Here is a 16,214-nt window from a genome sequence, read left to right as displayed (position 1 = left end):
GCAGGAGGGGATTGTGGCAATTGCATGGGAGAGAAAAAGTTCCTATTCCCAGCTTCAGTTTCAAGGCCAGGGACTCAGCAGTATGTGTTGGCTCAGGGGTTATTTGTTGGCTGTCATTACAGCTTTCTACCCTCTGGCCATGCATTGCATGTTTACACAGTGTTCAGTGCAGGCTGTGGTCCTGCAGGTGACTCCATGCAGCTCTGCCCTCATGTGCATGTACTCCTGTGTGGCTTCTGGGTCACACATTCACAGTAGGGACAGCACCTGGGCTTTTTCTATGTGCTACAGTTTTGAGATAATTGATGAATACATATTAAAAGTATTATAAAACAATTACTTACAGCATTATTTTTCTTGTCACACCATCATATTGAGGAAATCAGGCACAGCTTTTGCTTCATTTTTCTATGAAAGCCTATCATAAATTATTTTCCTTCAGCATCAAAAGCAGAGAAACTGCAGGATATGGTTAACCTAGAAAAACACAAGTAGGTGATGCAGCACAAGATGGCACTCATACTGTGGGGTACCTATGTGCCCCGATGATATGCATCTTTCTGGTACTCTGCATGTAAAATTAATTCAAAAATGATATTTTGGGATTTCCTACATGTACTAAATTATAATAAAAGTCACCTGTTAATGGCAAAGCCTCTCAGCCCAGCTGACTGCAGATTCCTCCCCAGCCATTGGTTAGAGCTGTCAGACAGCCAAAATCCACTTGAGATTGAAAAGGTGTGAGCTGTAAATAAAGGGAAATCCTGGATCACCACAAGGTGTTCAGCTCCCACACTTTGACCTCCCTTAGTCCCTTCTATGTTTTATTAAGATTGTATTTCTTCATGCACTGTCTGGTTTAAGAGCCACCATAAATCTATGGTGTGCAGCAAGAATAACAGAGAAGGCACTGTGTAGTACAAGGGGCTGTAATTCCATCCAAGGCATTCAGGAGCAGTTGTAAATCAGCATGGTGGAGCTTCAGCTGGGAGAAGAAGAACTGGAGGCTGAGGTGAGAGCAGTCTCCATCCTCCACCTGCCTTAAGCCCTGCTGCAGTGACAGCCCTGTCTCTGGAGCATGCCCAACTACTGCAGCCTGTCTTCCTGCTGCAAAGCTTGGGGCTCCTCAGCAAGAAGATAAAATAGAATCACAGCTAACTGGAGTTTAAGGAAGGAAGTGAATGAGAGGTGTCCTGCTGGAGGCAGGGGAATAAGGATGGGTATGTTTGAGGGATGTGCATGGGTAGATGTCTGGAAAGGTTGTAGGTGTAAGAAGAGGTCATGTAATTTCCAACAAAGACCTAAAGGGATTAGAGAGCATTCCTTATCACTCATGGTTCCTTCTATTTTTCTTACCAGCACTACGAGGCCATGCTTAGCACTGTGAAGCTTGGACAAGGCCCACTCAGAACCAAGCAAGATCAGGATGGCCACAGCTTAGGATTGTCACCAGCAGCTCAATAGTGTTTGCTGAAGAGAAATTTGCTTCTGGGTCTGCACACTGTCAGTTGTAATTAGGAACAGGAATCAAACTGTACTTCAGCTCCCTGTGCTGCTTCTCCTGCATCAGTAACAGCACAACACTCTGCCAGCCTTCTCCTCCTTTCTGAGGGTCCTCTCCCTCTGCTGATCCCTCACAAATTCATTAGGACCAGAGGAGAGACCTCATGAGGTGAGTGAAGGTAGATTGCACAGAGACTGCAGTAACGACCAACACATTCTGATTTTTTTTTTAATTATTATTTTTGGTGACAGAAAGCGTAGTGTGCAGCTGAACAGGAACAGCTTAAGCGACAGACACAGCACCATACACTGGATAACACATTCTCCTTCTCTTTGCTTTAATATGGAAAATCTTCTTTCAAGTGTGGAACACTTCTGAACGATATTCTCTTTCTGCACAAATTTTAATAAACCTTGGGAACAATTACTTTTCTTATTTCCTTTTCTGTCACTTGGTACAACACACTGAACGTCTAAGGATTAATGAATTTTAAAGTTCTCATTTTGCTACAATGGAAGACCTGAAAATTTCTTATGCTTTGAAAAAGCTAATGAATTGCAAAGAGGAATGAAGCGAAAACTAATTTGTCCATTTGAACTTCAAAATATCAGTGAGGTTTGATGAAGAAACAAAAGTTAAATCACTAAACTCTGGGCCATTAATCACTGTATTTTACTTGTGGTAAATGGTAAAAAAAAAAAAAAAAGGAAAAGAAAATATAACCACAGGTTTTGGATATGTTGTAACTTAGGGAGAGAAAGAAATTATCATAGTCTAACTCTATGTCTTGCATATCTAGTCACAGTGGAAGTTATTGTGATGCAACAGCAAGCCAAGATTAAATAAAAATAGGACCTATGGGATTCCAACCTGATTTTCAAGTAGTGATTGCTGGAACCCCATCCGTCAAGCTCATAGGGCAGCTTTTTAGCAGATGTAGAAGACATGGTACCAAGTTCAGGTTAGAGACAGATAAGTGTGGAGCGGTCACTTGGGAGTCACCTGCTCAGAAGAGGATGTGATGGCTGAGATGGGCTGGAGCTCCCAGGCCATGGGGTGCAGCAAGCCAGGGTTTGTTCTTCACAGTCCCACAAGAAGTGAGATGTTTTCATCAGCAAAACTGAGATGGTTGAAAAACCTGTCCAGCTGTGTGACACAAAAAAGATTAAGCTGCCACTTTTCACAGAAGCTATGAGAGCTGTTCCAACAGTAATGCCTCCCCTTTTATTAAGTTGGCCCATGAAATCAGTGGTGGATGTTGGTGGTATGGCAGTACAGGTTGAACCCTTCTGCCAGTATTCCATTACATTTTGTTACCATGTGACAGCTGGCAGCAGAGGGGCAATCTGACATAATGGCATCTGACATGGAAGAGCGTATGAAGCAAAGGTGTGTCATTGTATTCCTCCATGTAGAAAAATGGCACCCGCTGACATTCATTGCCACTTGCTGAATGTTTCTGGAGACCAAATGGTGAATACGAGCACAGTGAGGCAGTGGGTGGTGAATTTCAGTAGTGACAGTGACATGAGAGAAAGGCACATTCTGAATGGCTATGCATAGCTGTCATACCATGAAATGAAGAGTGTTTCCATCAGCTCATCCACGTCCATTGGCAGATTATTACCAGGGAACTGTGTTTGGAGCTGAATATCAGCTTTAATGTGTAGGAAACAACGGTGGCAATGTTGGAACATTGCAGTTTGAGCTACATGAGTCCCACAAATACTCACACAGGAACAGAAATAACATGGTATGCAAGTTTTTCAGGACCTACTGAACCAACACTCAGCCAAAGGTGACAGTTGCCTGGATTGCATCATTACCGGTGACATGACATAGTGCCAACAGTAGTCAAAACAGCAGTCCATGGAGTGGTGACATGTAAAGCCCCCATCAAAGAAAACCTTCAAGATGCAGCCCTCAGCAGGCAAACTGATGTGCACTGCCCTTCAGGATAGAAAAGTGCTGATCCTTTTGGATTTCCTGGAACCCGGATAAACCATGAACACTGCCTCCTACTGTGATGCTCACTAAGCTGAAGGCCTGAATTTCCAAAGTCAGGCCAGAGAAGACAATCTCTATCTTGCAACACTATTAACACGATAACCTCAGTTTGAAGAGCGTGCTACACACTGCCAGTCATGGTTAAGCTGTCCTACCATACTCACAGCATAGTCCAGATTTGGTGCCTTCTGAATTCCATCTGTTTGGGCTGATGAAAGATGGACTGCATGGGCAACATTTTCCTAGCAACAACATCACCACAGCAGCTGTGAAATAGTGGGTCACCTCCATTGGTGCATTCCTTCATTCCATTATGAACATGGAATGAAGGCTGTTGTTCATTGCTGGTGAAAATGCATAGCTAATTGTTGTGATTATACTGAAAGACAGCGTTCTGCAGCTGAGAATTTGCTCTCATCAAGGAGTTCTATTGTTTCCATGGAAATAAATAGGAGGCCTTACTTTTGGAACGACCTATGTAAATGCCAACTGCCTTCCATGAGATCAGAAATTATTTTATTTTCAGTTTAGATGTTTACAAGGAGAATATATGAAAGGTGCTTTTATTTGTGTCACTTTTAAGTGCATCAAGTATTTTTCTCTTCCAAGCGTTAATTAAAAACATGCACTAAAATGCAAACTGCTGCACACTTTCAGTTGATTGAGAGACCTTTTTAACAGGCTAATGCCTTTGTCTGCATTGGGAAATCTCACTTGGGCTCCTCAAGAGTGGAAATACAATTGTTTACATTTGAATATGCAAGCTGGACAGGGAAAATCTCTAGTAGCCAGGCCCTGGCTGGAATACAAAAATAAGCCATATCAGGCAACATGGTTACAACTTGGTTGTCTCTTAACATGGTGACTCATCTGGCATTGATTTGCGCTGGAGACAATGCTTGAGCAGCGTTCCACAACCAGACAAAAGCCTCCCTGTGATCAAACGCTGAGCACAACTGGCAATCATAATTGTTAAATGTTAGACAACTAAAAATGCCAAAGTGACTTAGGAACACAGATCTGCTTGAAAATCAGAGGGACGTTAGGCCTAGTTTTTTTGATGCCTTTGTCTTGCCTTTTTAGCAGTGCTGGCGCTGGTTTTTCTTCTATGATCTGGACATTTAAGTCACTGAGTCCTAGATCCCTGTAGGTATCTTCACATCTCCTATCCCTCATAGTGTTACTAATGAACACTGTTAGCTGGGTACCTCCTTAGATCACTTAGAGCCATGTTCATCAGAGCCATGTCAGCACAGCTACAGACCTGGGCCCACCCGTGGGCTCAAGCACTGCAAAGGACAGCGTGTTTGAGCCCAACCAGGAGCTGGTGGCCATGACTGGAGGCTGTGCAACACAGCTCCTCTCTGACAGACAGAACTGTGCCCACCTTGGTGGCAGCACAGCTGAACAAGGGCCTGGCTGAGGGTGTTGAGAAGGTTTAAAGCAGGCACGCTCCAGGAGCTGACTTGTGCAATAGCTAAACGGCCTTTTTAGTGTAGCCTTTTTAGTGTAGCCTACCCCCACCTCTATCAATAGCATCAACAGGATTTCCACGGTGCAGTTAACATCCTTGTGAAGGCACTGAATCACGAGAGAGAAATGCTTGAATTTTTTTCCTAGTAAATTTCTGTAGAGTTGGTACCAGTCTTTTTGCTTCAAAAACATCAAGCATCAGCAGCAAGCATGGCATAGTTTGGACCATCTGTTTTTTGTATGCCCCAACTATACAATGGGAGGAGCTTCAGCTCTCCCGTTTCTATGAAGTACATTAACTCACCTATTAACTCAGACCAACGTATAGAGCAACTGAGAGAGATGTGGGGATCTAAACATGCCTTGCACATCATTTGCAGGGCACTGATGCCTCTGCTCACCATGCAGCAGTGCAGCACATTCTGGGAGCTGCCTGAGGCAGCCTTTGGAACTACCATCCTGCTCATGCCAGGCTGACTTCTGCATCCATCTGCTTGCTGAGAGGAAGAGATGGTATATTCCTGCCCGGAAGGTCATTTGATGGTACTTGGCTTTTGTCCCTCCCACATCTTCCCACCTTCAATTTGCTTATGTATTCCACAACAGAAATGATTCCTTTAGTCATCTTGGCAACCATTATTCCAATAACTAGCATGTATTCATATTCTGAGAACTATATGGCATTAGTTACAGAAAACCCCCAAGCACAAACAGCTTTTTGCTGTGACATCTCTAAGGTAACTGCTGTGCACAATTACACTCATGGTAATTAAGATTCAGACCTCCAGTTCTCAGAACGGTGTGTATTATCACAGATGACTCCTTCTAGAAATTTAGTTCTCATTTAATACTTGTCTCTTGTTTGGAGCACAGTCCTAGGAGCAGATGGGGAAGCTCTGCAAGCACAAGGAAGGCAGGCATTTTTCACCAGCTCTCTGTGACTCCTATATAGCAATTTGGTATGTCATGCTGAATCTATAACAACACTGGCTGGCATACCAGCTATGGTCTTACTGCATTTCTGGATCCACTCCCTATATAAACCTCCTTCGTAATTTGCCCTTTCAGGGAAGATCTCAGGAGCTTTTTCTGTGTTCAAGGCTTTTGCCCTCTCAGGGCAGCTCCAAAGGTGCAGCCTCACAGCGCGCACCTTGCAGCACTCATGCACAGCTACAGTGCAAGTTTTTACAGCTGGCAGCACACACTTTTGCCAGAGTTATCCAGCTGGTCTGAAAATGTTTTCATTTGTTTTAGTCTTTTATCAAATTGAGACAAAATTTTCATGCTGGGCATTTGTTTTAGGAAAACAGGGAGATTTGCATGTTGAAGTAAAACCCCAAAACACAGCACCATTGAATGGGTTCATAGAAGATGTGTGATGTTCCACAAATCCATGAGGCAGTGATCTAAAACCTGTGAGCAGCAGCCTTCAAGGCAGAAATTTGATTGATGGGTTCACTGTCTGTGTGACTGATCTTGTCTCAAAAAGAAAGTACCCTCTCCAAGGCAGGAAAGGAGAACCAATACCACCTGCCCAAGGACATTTGGATGCCCCATCCCTGGATGCAGTCAAAGCCAGGCTGGATGTGGCTCTGGGCAGCCTGGTCTGGTGGTTGGTGACCCTGCACATAGCAGGGGGGTTGAAACTAGATGATCATTGTGATCCTTTTCAAACCAGGCCATTCTATGATTCATTCTACGATTCTATGAAAATCCCAGCCTCCCACAAAGTCCTGTGAGCACTGATTTTCACCTGGTCTGCTATAACCAAATGTATAGGCTTTTTTCCAGCAGGAAATACTCAGCTTCTGCTCATCAGTTAGTGCTGTTACACTAAAAAAACCCCAAAACAACAAACAAGCAGACATAGGTTATAAAATCACATATTATTTAGCTTATGATTGTGTGCTTTCCTCTCACCTAATGAGTGCCACAGAACAATGCGTGACCTCAGAAAGAACTAATGCTGTCTTGAGTTTAAAAAAACACCCTTGTTTTTAATAAGAATTCCAGCTGAAGCTACTACTTATGTTTTGATACAAGCATTTCTGTACACAATTCTGAAAAACATCTGGCACCATGGAGTTGTGCTTTCAAGTTTCTGTTGCAGTTCCCATTAGCTGTAATGACACCTACTGCTAGGGACAGACCTGATTAACTGCAGGCTCACACACTGCTCAATACAGGCAAGTGTAGATCCTAGTGAAGCAACAACCATGGATTTTTTTGGCCCTTTGTTTTAACACGATTGCCAGGATGACTAGAATCTGAAAACTCACAGCTCATTACCAAGAACACAGTGCTGATCCAGACAGAGCCAGAAGATTTTAAAGTGACTTCAGGGATGAGATCTAACATGGAGAACATTTTCCCTCTTTTTACCCCTTTCACCAGTATGGAACATTTGCTATGTATTTACTGAATGTAAAACTAAATAAGAAATTTCCAGGTAGTTTTGCATCTGGGAGAGTAGCAGCATGTTATAAGCTATACATGGTGCAATCTCTACTCACACTCATCTAAGATGTTTCTGCTGCAGCTGAGAGCCTGCATTCTCAGCAGAAGAAAGAGTTCAGGATCTGCAATGCATGTCCCAGAGCCCTTGAACATGGCAAGTATCCTTACAGCAGTTTTAAATTAAGAGATGCTCTTTAAACAGCGAGAAGAAAAGAGAAGATCAAAACCAGCCACAGTATTGCCTAATCTCCTGAGTTTTTCAGACACAGAGTAATTTTTCCTCTTCTACCAACTGCCTTTATCTCTATGAACATAAGTCAAATAACATTCCTAACTATTTATCAACGGCATTAACAAATGGTCTTGTTTTGAAGCGTTCATTGACCTCAAAAACCCTCAGAGTCCAGATATGTGTGATATTTTTGGACGACAGAAGCAATGAAATACCCAGTTCTGCTGCTGAACATAGTATCAGTTTATTTGCTCTAACCATGGACGTCTGGGCTTGCTTAGCTACAGATATGACAAATTTACATTCCAATTTACAGAAATCAGATGCTGTATAATTAAAATATACACAAATGATTCTATGTAACCAGGTTGAAACCTCTGATCTTAAGTTAACGTTCAGTTTTACATGATTCCCATTTCCTGAAAAGTTTTGCATGTGGAAAAACGATTTCCACAGTTGGGGTGGGTTTTTTTGTTTTGGCTTTTTTTTTCCTTTTTCTTTTTTCTTGCATTAAGACCATAGTGTGTATTTCAAAATATCTTTAATGGACCCAACTAACATTCCCTGGCCATGATTTTCCAGGTACAATTTGTGCCTCTTAAATAATCAGCAAATTCACTTTCAGGACTATTTAAATGCCATGAAATGAGACCGCTTACAAGCAACTGAGGATAGAAAATCAATGTCTGTTTTTGTCTTTTCAATTTGGTCCTTGATTTTCATCGTCACAACTTTTTATCTGTAATATAAAATTGATCTGCTGAAGAGTGCTGTGTGACAATTACTTGTAAAACACTGCAAGATTCCTGAGAGGGACAGAGGGCTGAAAAAAAACAGTACACTGCTAGTAAAATTTGTTGCATTCAAACTAAAATGTCCAGGAAATATGAACAACTTGAATGCAAGTCCACAGCATTTTTGGAATCATTTCCCTGAAAACTTCAATCCTCTGAAATGAACCAGAAACAAAAGAAATCAAGAACAGACAAACTCTTGAATAGCAGAACTTTTTTAATTCTATTTTTCCCCATAGAGACTTTAGAAGAGATAATTACTTTGTAGGCAGTTATTAAAAATAATGCCAGACACTGAAGTTAGATGTATTAGGGATAGGATAACAACAATTGTACGCACACTTACTTTGCTGGTCACAGAAGTCTATTTTAGCCTTTGGTTTCCTGTGCATTAAGACACTGATGTTATGCTGCCTATCAGGGAAGGCAGTAGGTTGTATAGTTATCTCCTGATTGGGGCAAAATCACTACCCTGAAACCACACAACCTACTACCTCATCCTGTTAGAGCATCAGGCGGATCTTCTGAAGCAAACTAACATTTCACTTACCATAAGTAAGATTCCCTAAACACTTTCTAGCCCACATTTCTTAGTTTCAAAACGAGCGTAATTATGTCCTGTCTGCCCTTCCTCAGATTTCTTCCTGGAAGTCCATCAGAATTGGTGGAGTGACTTTATAGACCAAAGAACTGCAGTGGAAAGCACTCTCCTTCCCAAATTTGCACGATACAATAAAACATAGGTTAAATCACAATTCAAAAATTGATTTTAAAAAATCCCTTCACATAGGGGTCAAGCATTTACTGGTATGAGAGCAGAAAATGAGATATCCTCTTTGTATTACTAGCCAAGTCATCACTCGTCAGTTTCTCAAACGAATTATCCTAGGTGGATTTACATAACTGCTGAAGAAGTGGCATTTGCCATTGAATATAAATAAAAATGTCACAAAGTAATGAAGAAATGGATCACCTTTTTCCAAATGGCCACTCTTGCGAGCACACTGGTAGATGGAGAAAACTGAGCATAAATAAACCTTGTAGACTAGGTTGTATGTCTGTGCCCTCTGACACCTCAGTTTCTCTGAGAAGATGAAAAAAAGGAAATTGCTTTCCAATCCAAACGACAGAGGAATTTAAACACACAAAGGACATTTCTTTTCTTTCATAAGAATCAAAACCAACATGTAGACAGAGCCAGAGAACGTTACAGTTGAAATACATTTGCTTTGCATTTTGAAGACATATCCAGCGATGATATCACAGCCACTTCAGGAAAGACAGTAGATTGTATAGTTATCTGACAGGCAGGGCATAACCCTAAAACTATACAACCTACTACCTCACCCCAAAGGACAGTCAGACTCCAATCAGAGAAACCACAAACTATATTCCCAGAAAGCTGGATGGCTTGGTGATGACCTAGAAGACAAAAAACTCTGGAAACAAACATTATCAGTCTTCATTCTGAGAGAGTTCGCTATACACCAGTTGACATTTTGCTTAATGAGCTCTAGTTTCATGTTTTAAAAGCTTAATAGATTTGCAATATGTGAAGTCATGTCAGTGACAAGATACACAAGAGGGAAGAGGATATGGAATTCATTTTTAATAAATACACTTTTGTACTTCCAGCTCTGACATGACTGCATCTTAACAAACCAGTTTTCTCACTTCAAGAAAGGCATCACAGTGACTTAGAGAACAGATGCTGAATTAGAGGGATTTGTTCTGCATTGCCCCCTAGGTATTCCTCTGTTATCCTAGTGGGGAAAAGCTCAGTTTCTCTTACTGACTTTTCCAAGTTCTGTATGGGTAAATCTATAAGATTGAACCAAGAATTTGCTGACTGTCAGAAAGTGTTATGGCTTACTTACACAACATGCTACTTCTAAAGGACAGTACCTCACCACTGAATCAATGGCCAAACTAAATGTTCCCTACTGTACCACACAGATTTTAGTTAACATGACTAGCAAAATTGCCACTACTGTACCATAATCTCACACCAACACTAGAGTTTGTGGGTGCTGTCACTCTCCACCACCTGGTTTGATGGACTACAACACATCACATTCAGGGAAAATCCAAATAAGTGACAAAAACTACTATATCAGTCCATGTTTGTAATGTAAATAAATAAAGTTTTCAAACAAATATTCCAACTTAATAAGCTATCTTAGAATCACAGAATCATAGAATGGCCTGGGTTGAAAAGGATCACAGTGATCACCTAGTTTCAACCCCCCTGCTATGTGCAGGGTCATCAACCACCAGACCAGACTGCCCAGAGCCACATCCAGCCTGGCTTTGACTGCATCCAGGGATGGAGCATCCACAACCTCCTTGGGCAACCTGTTCCAGTGTGTCACCACCCTCTGAGTGAAAAAATTCCTCCTAATATCGAACCTAGACCCCCCTGTCTCAGTTTAAAACCATTCCCCGCTGTCCTATCACTATCCACCCTTGTAAACAGCCGTTCCCCCTCCTGATTATACACTCCCTTCAAGTATTGGAAGGCCACAATGAGGACTTCCTGGAGCCTTCTCCAAGCAAAACTTTTTTTTGTTAACTGCAAATTAAAGACAAGAATACATGATACACACAGAAGAACTAAAGCCATCCTTTACAACAAAACAGATCTCACCCCAAAGTAGGTAGGTCATGTTTCAGGGCAACTGATGGGATCTTCCACTGCTCTTAGCACACTCAATATGGGGATGCAGAAAGAGAAAACACGCATGTTTCAACTTCATTTCAGTGCACACTGAAACAATTATAAGGTGAGTGGCAGCAAGTGAAAAAGCAGACAGCAGCTTCTCTGTACATTTTCTCAGATGGCCATTCACAGCACCAGCTTTCTCTTTCCGTTGTTATTATCCCATCATAACACAGCCCAGGGGGCACCCCTGAAAAAGACAGACAAGAGACAAGCAATAGTGAAAACCAGAAAAGGTTGTAGGTTTTGTTTTTTTTTCAGATTGACTTTTTGAGGTATTCGCTTCTTCACTTTCTGGGAAAAACACACTTTTAAAGAAACTAGAGAAGGAATGAGAAGACAAATGCCTAGCCAAATTAGATAGCAATGTGTTAATCTCTAACAGGCAATGTTACACTGTTAGCTTCAAAGATCACTTAACTACACTGGACTGAAGCCACCTGTAGGAAGAGGTTACTGATTGCTGCAACATGGGACGTACTTGTGACACCAAACTGCAATGGTGCAACTGTCCTCTCTGAGACAACCATATTGGAGAAAACGTTGTACAACTCTGAATTCACAATCTGAAACACCAACGGCACTGAAGGTTGAAGTAGATATTCTTCAGATACTACACAAAGAGTAGCAAGAGAAATTTCAAAACCTCTTTAACTAGAAACTTAAACTAGAAACTACTAGTAGCAGAAGTTACTTTCTAACCACTATCAAAGGAAGTCATTTGGAAAGCTAGGCAGAAAGCTCCACAGTTTTCTCTGTATATTTAAGGGTTTAAAAATTGGCATTTTCTGAGTGTGAGCTTTTTGGCAAAGTCAGTTACTTTCTGAATAATCCTCTGGAAAACAAACAAACAAAAAAACAAACAAGCAAACAAACACAGAACTATTCTGTCCCTGTTTTTTTACATAAAATGTTTAAAATTAAACATCTTCTTTATGTGTGTGGTCAGTGTTTGGACTTCACAATTTGTACAGAAGCCTTGGCTAAAATTTAGTGCGAAAGCTGGTGAATTTTGGAACCACCAGGTGAATGAGTACCTGTTGCCTGTGCAGACACCTCACAGAAAGGGCTTCCACTTTAAAACAAACCCTATCCTTACATAAATCAGCATTATATAACATAACTGGAAGAAAGCTGTGTATTGTGTGTTTTACTTCAAAGTGAGACTTCTGAATAAGCGTTTCCTTTAGGATGAATGAAGAAAAACAAAGTAACCCTTCAGTGTAGCTGCTTTTTATGCTGGATAGTCCAGTGAAAACAGTTCAAAGGCATTAAAATAATACATTCACAGTAGTGAAAAGCCCAAGCTCCCCAAAAAACCCAAATCACTGGAAATTTCAGATGAAAATCCTAAACTTGAAGTGACTCCAGTGACTCCAATGGCAGAAGTGAAAACATAGATTCAAACAGTGGCAACATTTTGGAAAGTCTAAGCATGTTGTAGTGATTTACATTGCTGTTTATCTGTAGCATACCTTGGCTTTACTTTCACTCGTAGTTGCAGTTCTCATTAGGAGAAAGGAAAATGTTCACCCTTTCGAAGAAACGGAGCATTTTTAAGAAACACTTCAAAAGGATTCACTTATTTTCTAGTAAATACAGCTAAGCTTTTGATAATGTTAAAGATTTTTTCTATACATGAAGTTCTGACATAATATTGCCTTAATGTATAATCTGCCACATAAAAAGTAGTAATTTAGTTTACAAACACTGAGTTATTTACAAAGTGCTCTAAGCTTTCTGTCGTACTATTTTCTATAAGATCTGTTATTATATGTATGAATAGTTTGAAATATTCATTAGCAAACAAAAATGGAAAAGAATGCACTTTATTCAAGACTTAAAATTAATTATTCTTCTGCTCTCACAAGCTGCTCATAAACTCACTTCAATTGATTAGGTCACAAAACAAGGATGAACTTTAAAATACTTAATGAAAGAAAAGTGCATGCTCATTTTCTATGAAGAAGACATGCATACTAAATAACTATCTGGCAAGAGTTATGTTTCTAGTTTAGCAACTGCTTAATACTAAGAAAAATATGACATTTCCATATTCTAACTCTCAGTATTCAATGAAAAATGTATTGGAACAGATGTTAATAAATACCCCAGCAGTCGCTATTAAAAAGGTGCAGAGCCAACTCTGCTATTTCTATGATGTAATAGGAAAGATGACAGTTTTAAAGTTGAATTGTTACATAATGAAAAGCCTTAATAATTAACAAACTCTGGAACAACACAGAACAAGCACTTCACAATTTTTGGAGCACCTTCCACCCAAAAACTAGGAACGATTTGCAAATGCAAAACCTCCCTGTGCTCCCAGGAAGAAGGTAAATGCCCCAGATGCATATGTGAGCAAGTACACAGTCACTGCAGTGGGGAAATGTGTGGCTCAAGGCAAGCCCCAAGGGACCCTGCAAGGCTGAGGGGCTGCATGCAAGTCAGATCAGTGGCTTCCAGCTTGTTTCCACATAATGACTATTTTCTGGCTTCCAAAGTGGTGTCCAGTCACCACTGTGCTCCTGTAGGCTGTTTATTCACTATTATAAATGTCACAATCTCGTGCTGGTGAGAATGGGTTGTAAAGTAAATGGTGGAGGTTCTACTAAGGAGGATGCTGATATCAAGGGAAGCTTTCTGAAGGAGTCCAACAGATTCTGAGCAGAAAATGAAGCAGATGCATTGCCCTGTCAAGCCAGACAGCAGTACCATGGCAGGTAACTGTTCTGAAGATTTCAGACAGAAGCTAGTTGGAGGAGAGAAAGATCATCTCCTGAGACCTACATATAATAAAGTCCACATACAATATTTCCAGGTCTACTTTGAAGTAAATATAACAAAAATTACACACTGCATTTTCATATAGGTTACATCCTTCAAGAAGTGAAAAGTATTTTACAAACAGATTTTGCAACCCCTGTGAAACATGATGTATATAGTGACTCAATCCATTACTGAAACACAGCTGCTTCTAAGATTGGCAACAACAGTTCTTTCACAAATTGTAAAACATTACCATAATTTTATAAATTAGGACAGATTCTTCTGCAGCTTCAGAGGAGCACAATAGGAAATATTCACAGCATCAAGTCTAATACACTCAATTGTTTGTATAATTTTAAAATTTGAATGGAATTTAGAAGCAACTGACTGTAATGAGCCCTAATTCTATTAAAATCAGTCACATTATTTTGTCTGACTTTTTAACTTTCATTACTGCACAGAACATTATAGGTACTGTAACATATTCTATCTATTAAATACTTTCACATAGTCACTGAAACCATTCTCTTTATCAAACCATTCAGAAAAATTTGGCAGAAAGTAGCAGTTATACCAGAACTCTGTGGAATACGTGTTTCTGAGCTCTGTAGTAATTTATGGATGTTCCTAAAATCTTGAACATTCTAGGTATGGGCAAAAATGGCTACAGCATGTAAAAACATGCATCAGTGTAAATAATTACATCTGACACACTGCAGCTTAAAACTGCACACCTGTATAAAGGCTTCCATACTCTCATGTGGACTCATGCTAACTTCACTTAAATTCCTCCACATAAGTAATGCTTATGTAACACTTTTCATAAAAGGTTTACAATGTCACATAAAAATGGAATACGCTTAATAACTGCTGCTTTAACCTACTGAATGTGTGTGTAAGAATCTGGCTGGAATTAAAGACAAGGAGCTGGAGCTGGGTGTACATCAAAGGGATTCTGCACCTTCACAGACATGTTCCATACATGTACGTCAGGCATTTCTTAGCCTGACTACTGTGAAATGTCTTGAATGTTAAACAGATACTTCAAAGGGGCATATAGTAGGAAAAAGATCATTTACTATCAAAGCAGCACCTTGTTTTTCTTGAAAGTCGGATGATACCTTCTGTTTATATAAACTGTAGCACTTACACTGACATATTTTATTCTTCTATTCCATTTATTTCTGAGTTCTGCTTATGTAATACTCTGAATGCTAAAAAAAACCCGGAACTACCCAGAATGATAAAAACACTCAGCATCTCTCAAAGCTTCCATAAAAAGAGAAGCTAAACCAGAGCTAACCACTGGCTACTTTGTCTGCTGCACTTGTATTCTTCAGCAAATCATTATTTAAGGAGACACCTGTTTTTTTTATTTATTTTATATAAACTCCACAAGGAAGCAGAACTGTTTAGTATATTAATTACACTATTTGTTTGTACAACTTAAATATTTGCCCTTGATGTTTTCCTAGCCTAATTTTTCTGTCTGCTCACTTACCAGCTGATTTGCTGTACTGGCCCTGGTGGGCTTGCTGCCCAGCCTAAGCCGGCTGCCAGGCGTGACACAGACATCTGTGGGAGCAGCAGCAGCAGGATCTCACCCTGAGCTGTGCTTTCCAGCTCTTGAGGGCAGAAACGACATCCGGCAGATCCCAGTGGGGAAAATGGGGTGATGCCAGGATCAAAGCCTGTGTAGGAAGGGCAAGTCCACCAGGAGTAAGTGAGATGTGTCTTACGAAAAAATAAATGTTACAGGTACTTTTCATACCTCACCAAGCATGAAGGCAAAAAAGCAAGGGCTGGCTTATCAGGGAGATGAGTCTCTGCAGGAAGAGGAGGTGAAGCTGTGACAAATTAAGGATTGTTTCTTGTTAAGAAAAAAGCTAACATAATGTGTCGGTGTCATTTTCTCTTGTCAGAGATAGCAAAGAACAAAAGCTGCATATAACCCTTTTCTTAAGCATTTCCTAAACATTCATAATTCATCTCCATGCACTATCTCAGATTATATTCACGTAGATGATAGAAAAATGAAATACCAATGACTCCCTTCCCCCAAAATATTTTTATTTTAGGATGTTGATTACTGGATCTTTTTTTTTTTTCTTGGAAGAACTGTCTCCTCAGCTTAGGTCACCTGGATTTTCTTGATATCACTGAACATAAAATCTGACACTTAAACTACGCACCCTATCTTTTATTTGTAAGTGATGCCTAGCTCTTCAAAATCACACCTTTCTCAATTCCCCATGGAAA

At 40.3% G+C, this 16,214-nt stretch overlaps 1 long non-coding RNA gene across 16 annotated transcripts in view; it reads right to left on the bottom strand.

Moving 5' to 3' along the window:
• The window catches only part of LOC116231459 (uncharacterized), a 142,379-nt gene that overhangs the window by 6,451 nt on the left and 119,714 nt on the right, over positions 1-16,214 (bottom strand). For 14 of the 16 annotated variants that reach the window (XR_016469665.1, XR_016469673.1, XR_016469670.1 and 11 more), the window contains one exon: positions 345-11,376. This is a non-coding gene — a long non-coding RNA (uncharacterized LOC116231459). Of the gene's footprint in view, positions 1-344; positions 11,377-15,456; positions 15,647-16,214 lie in introns of all 16 variants that reach the window. The other 2 variants (XR_016469669.1, XR_016469666.1) reach the window with 2 other exon arrangements.

This window comes from Phasianus colchicus, chromosome 1 (assembly GCF_987193195.1).
Source record: "Phasianus colchicus chromosome 1, bPhaCol1.hap1.1, whole genome shotgun sequence".
Taxonomy (NCBI): Eukaryota; Metazoa; Chordata; class Aves; order Galliformes; family Phasianidae; genus Phasianus; species Phasianus colchicus.
This window is presented reverse-complemented; position numbering and strand designations above follow the sequence as displayed.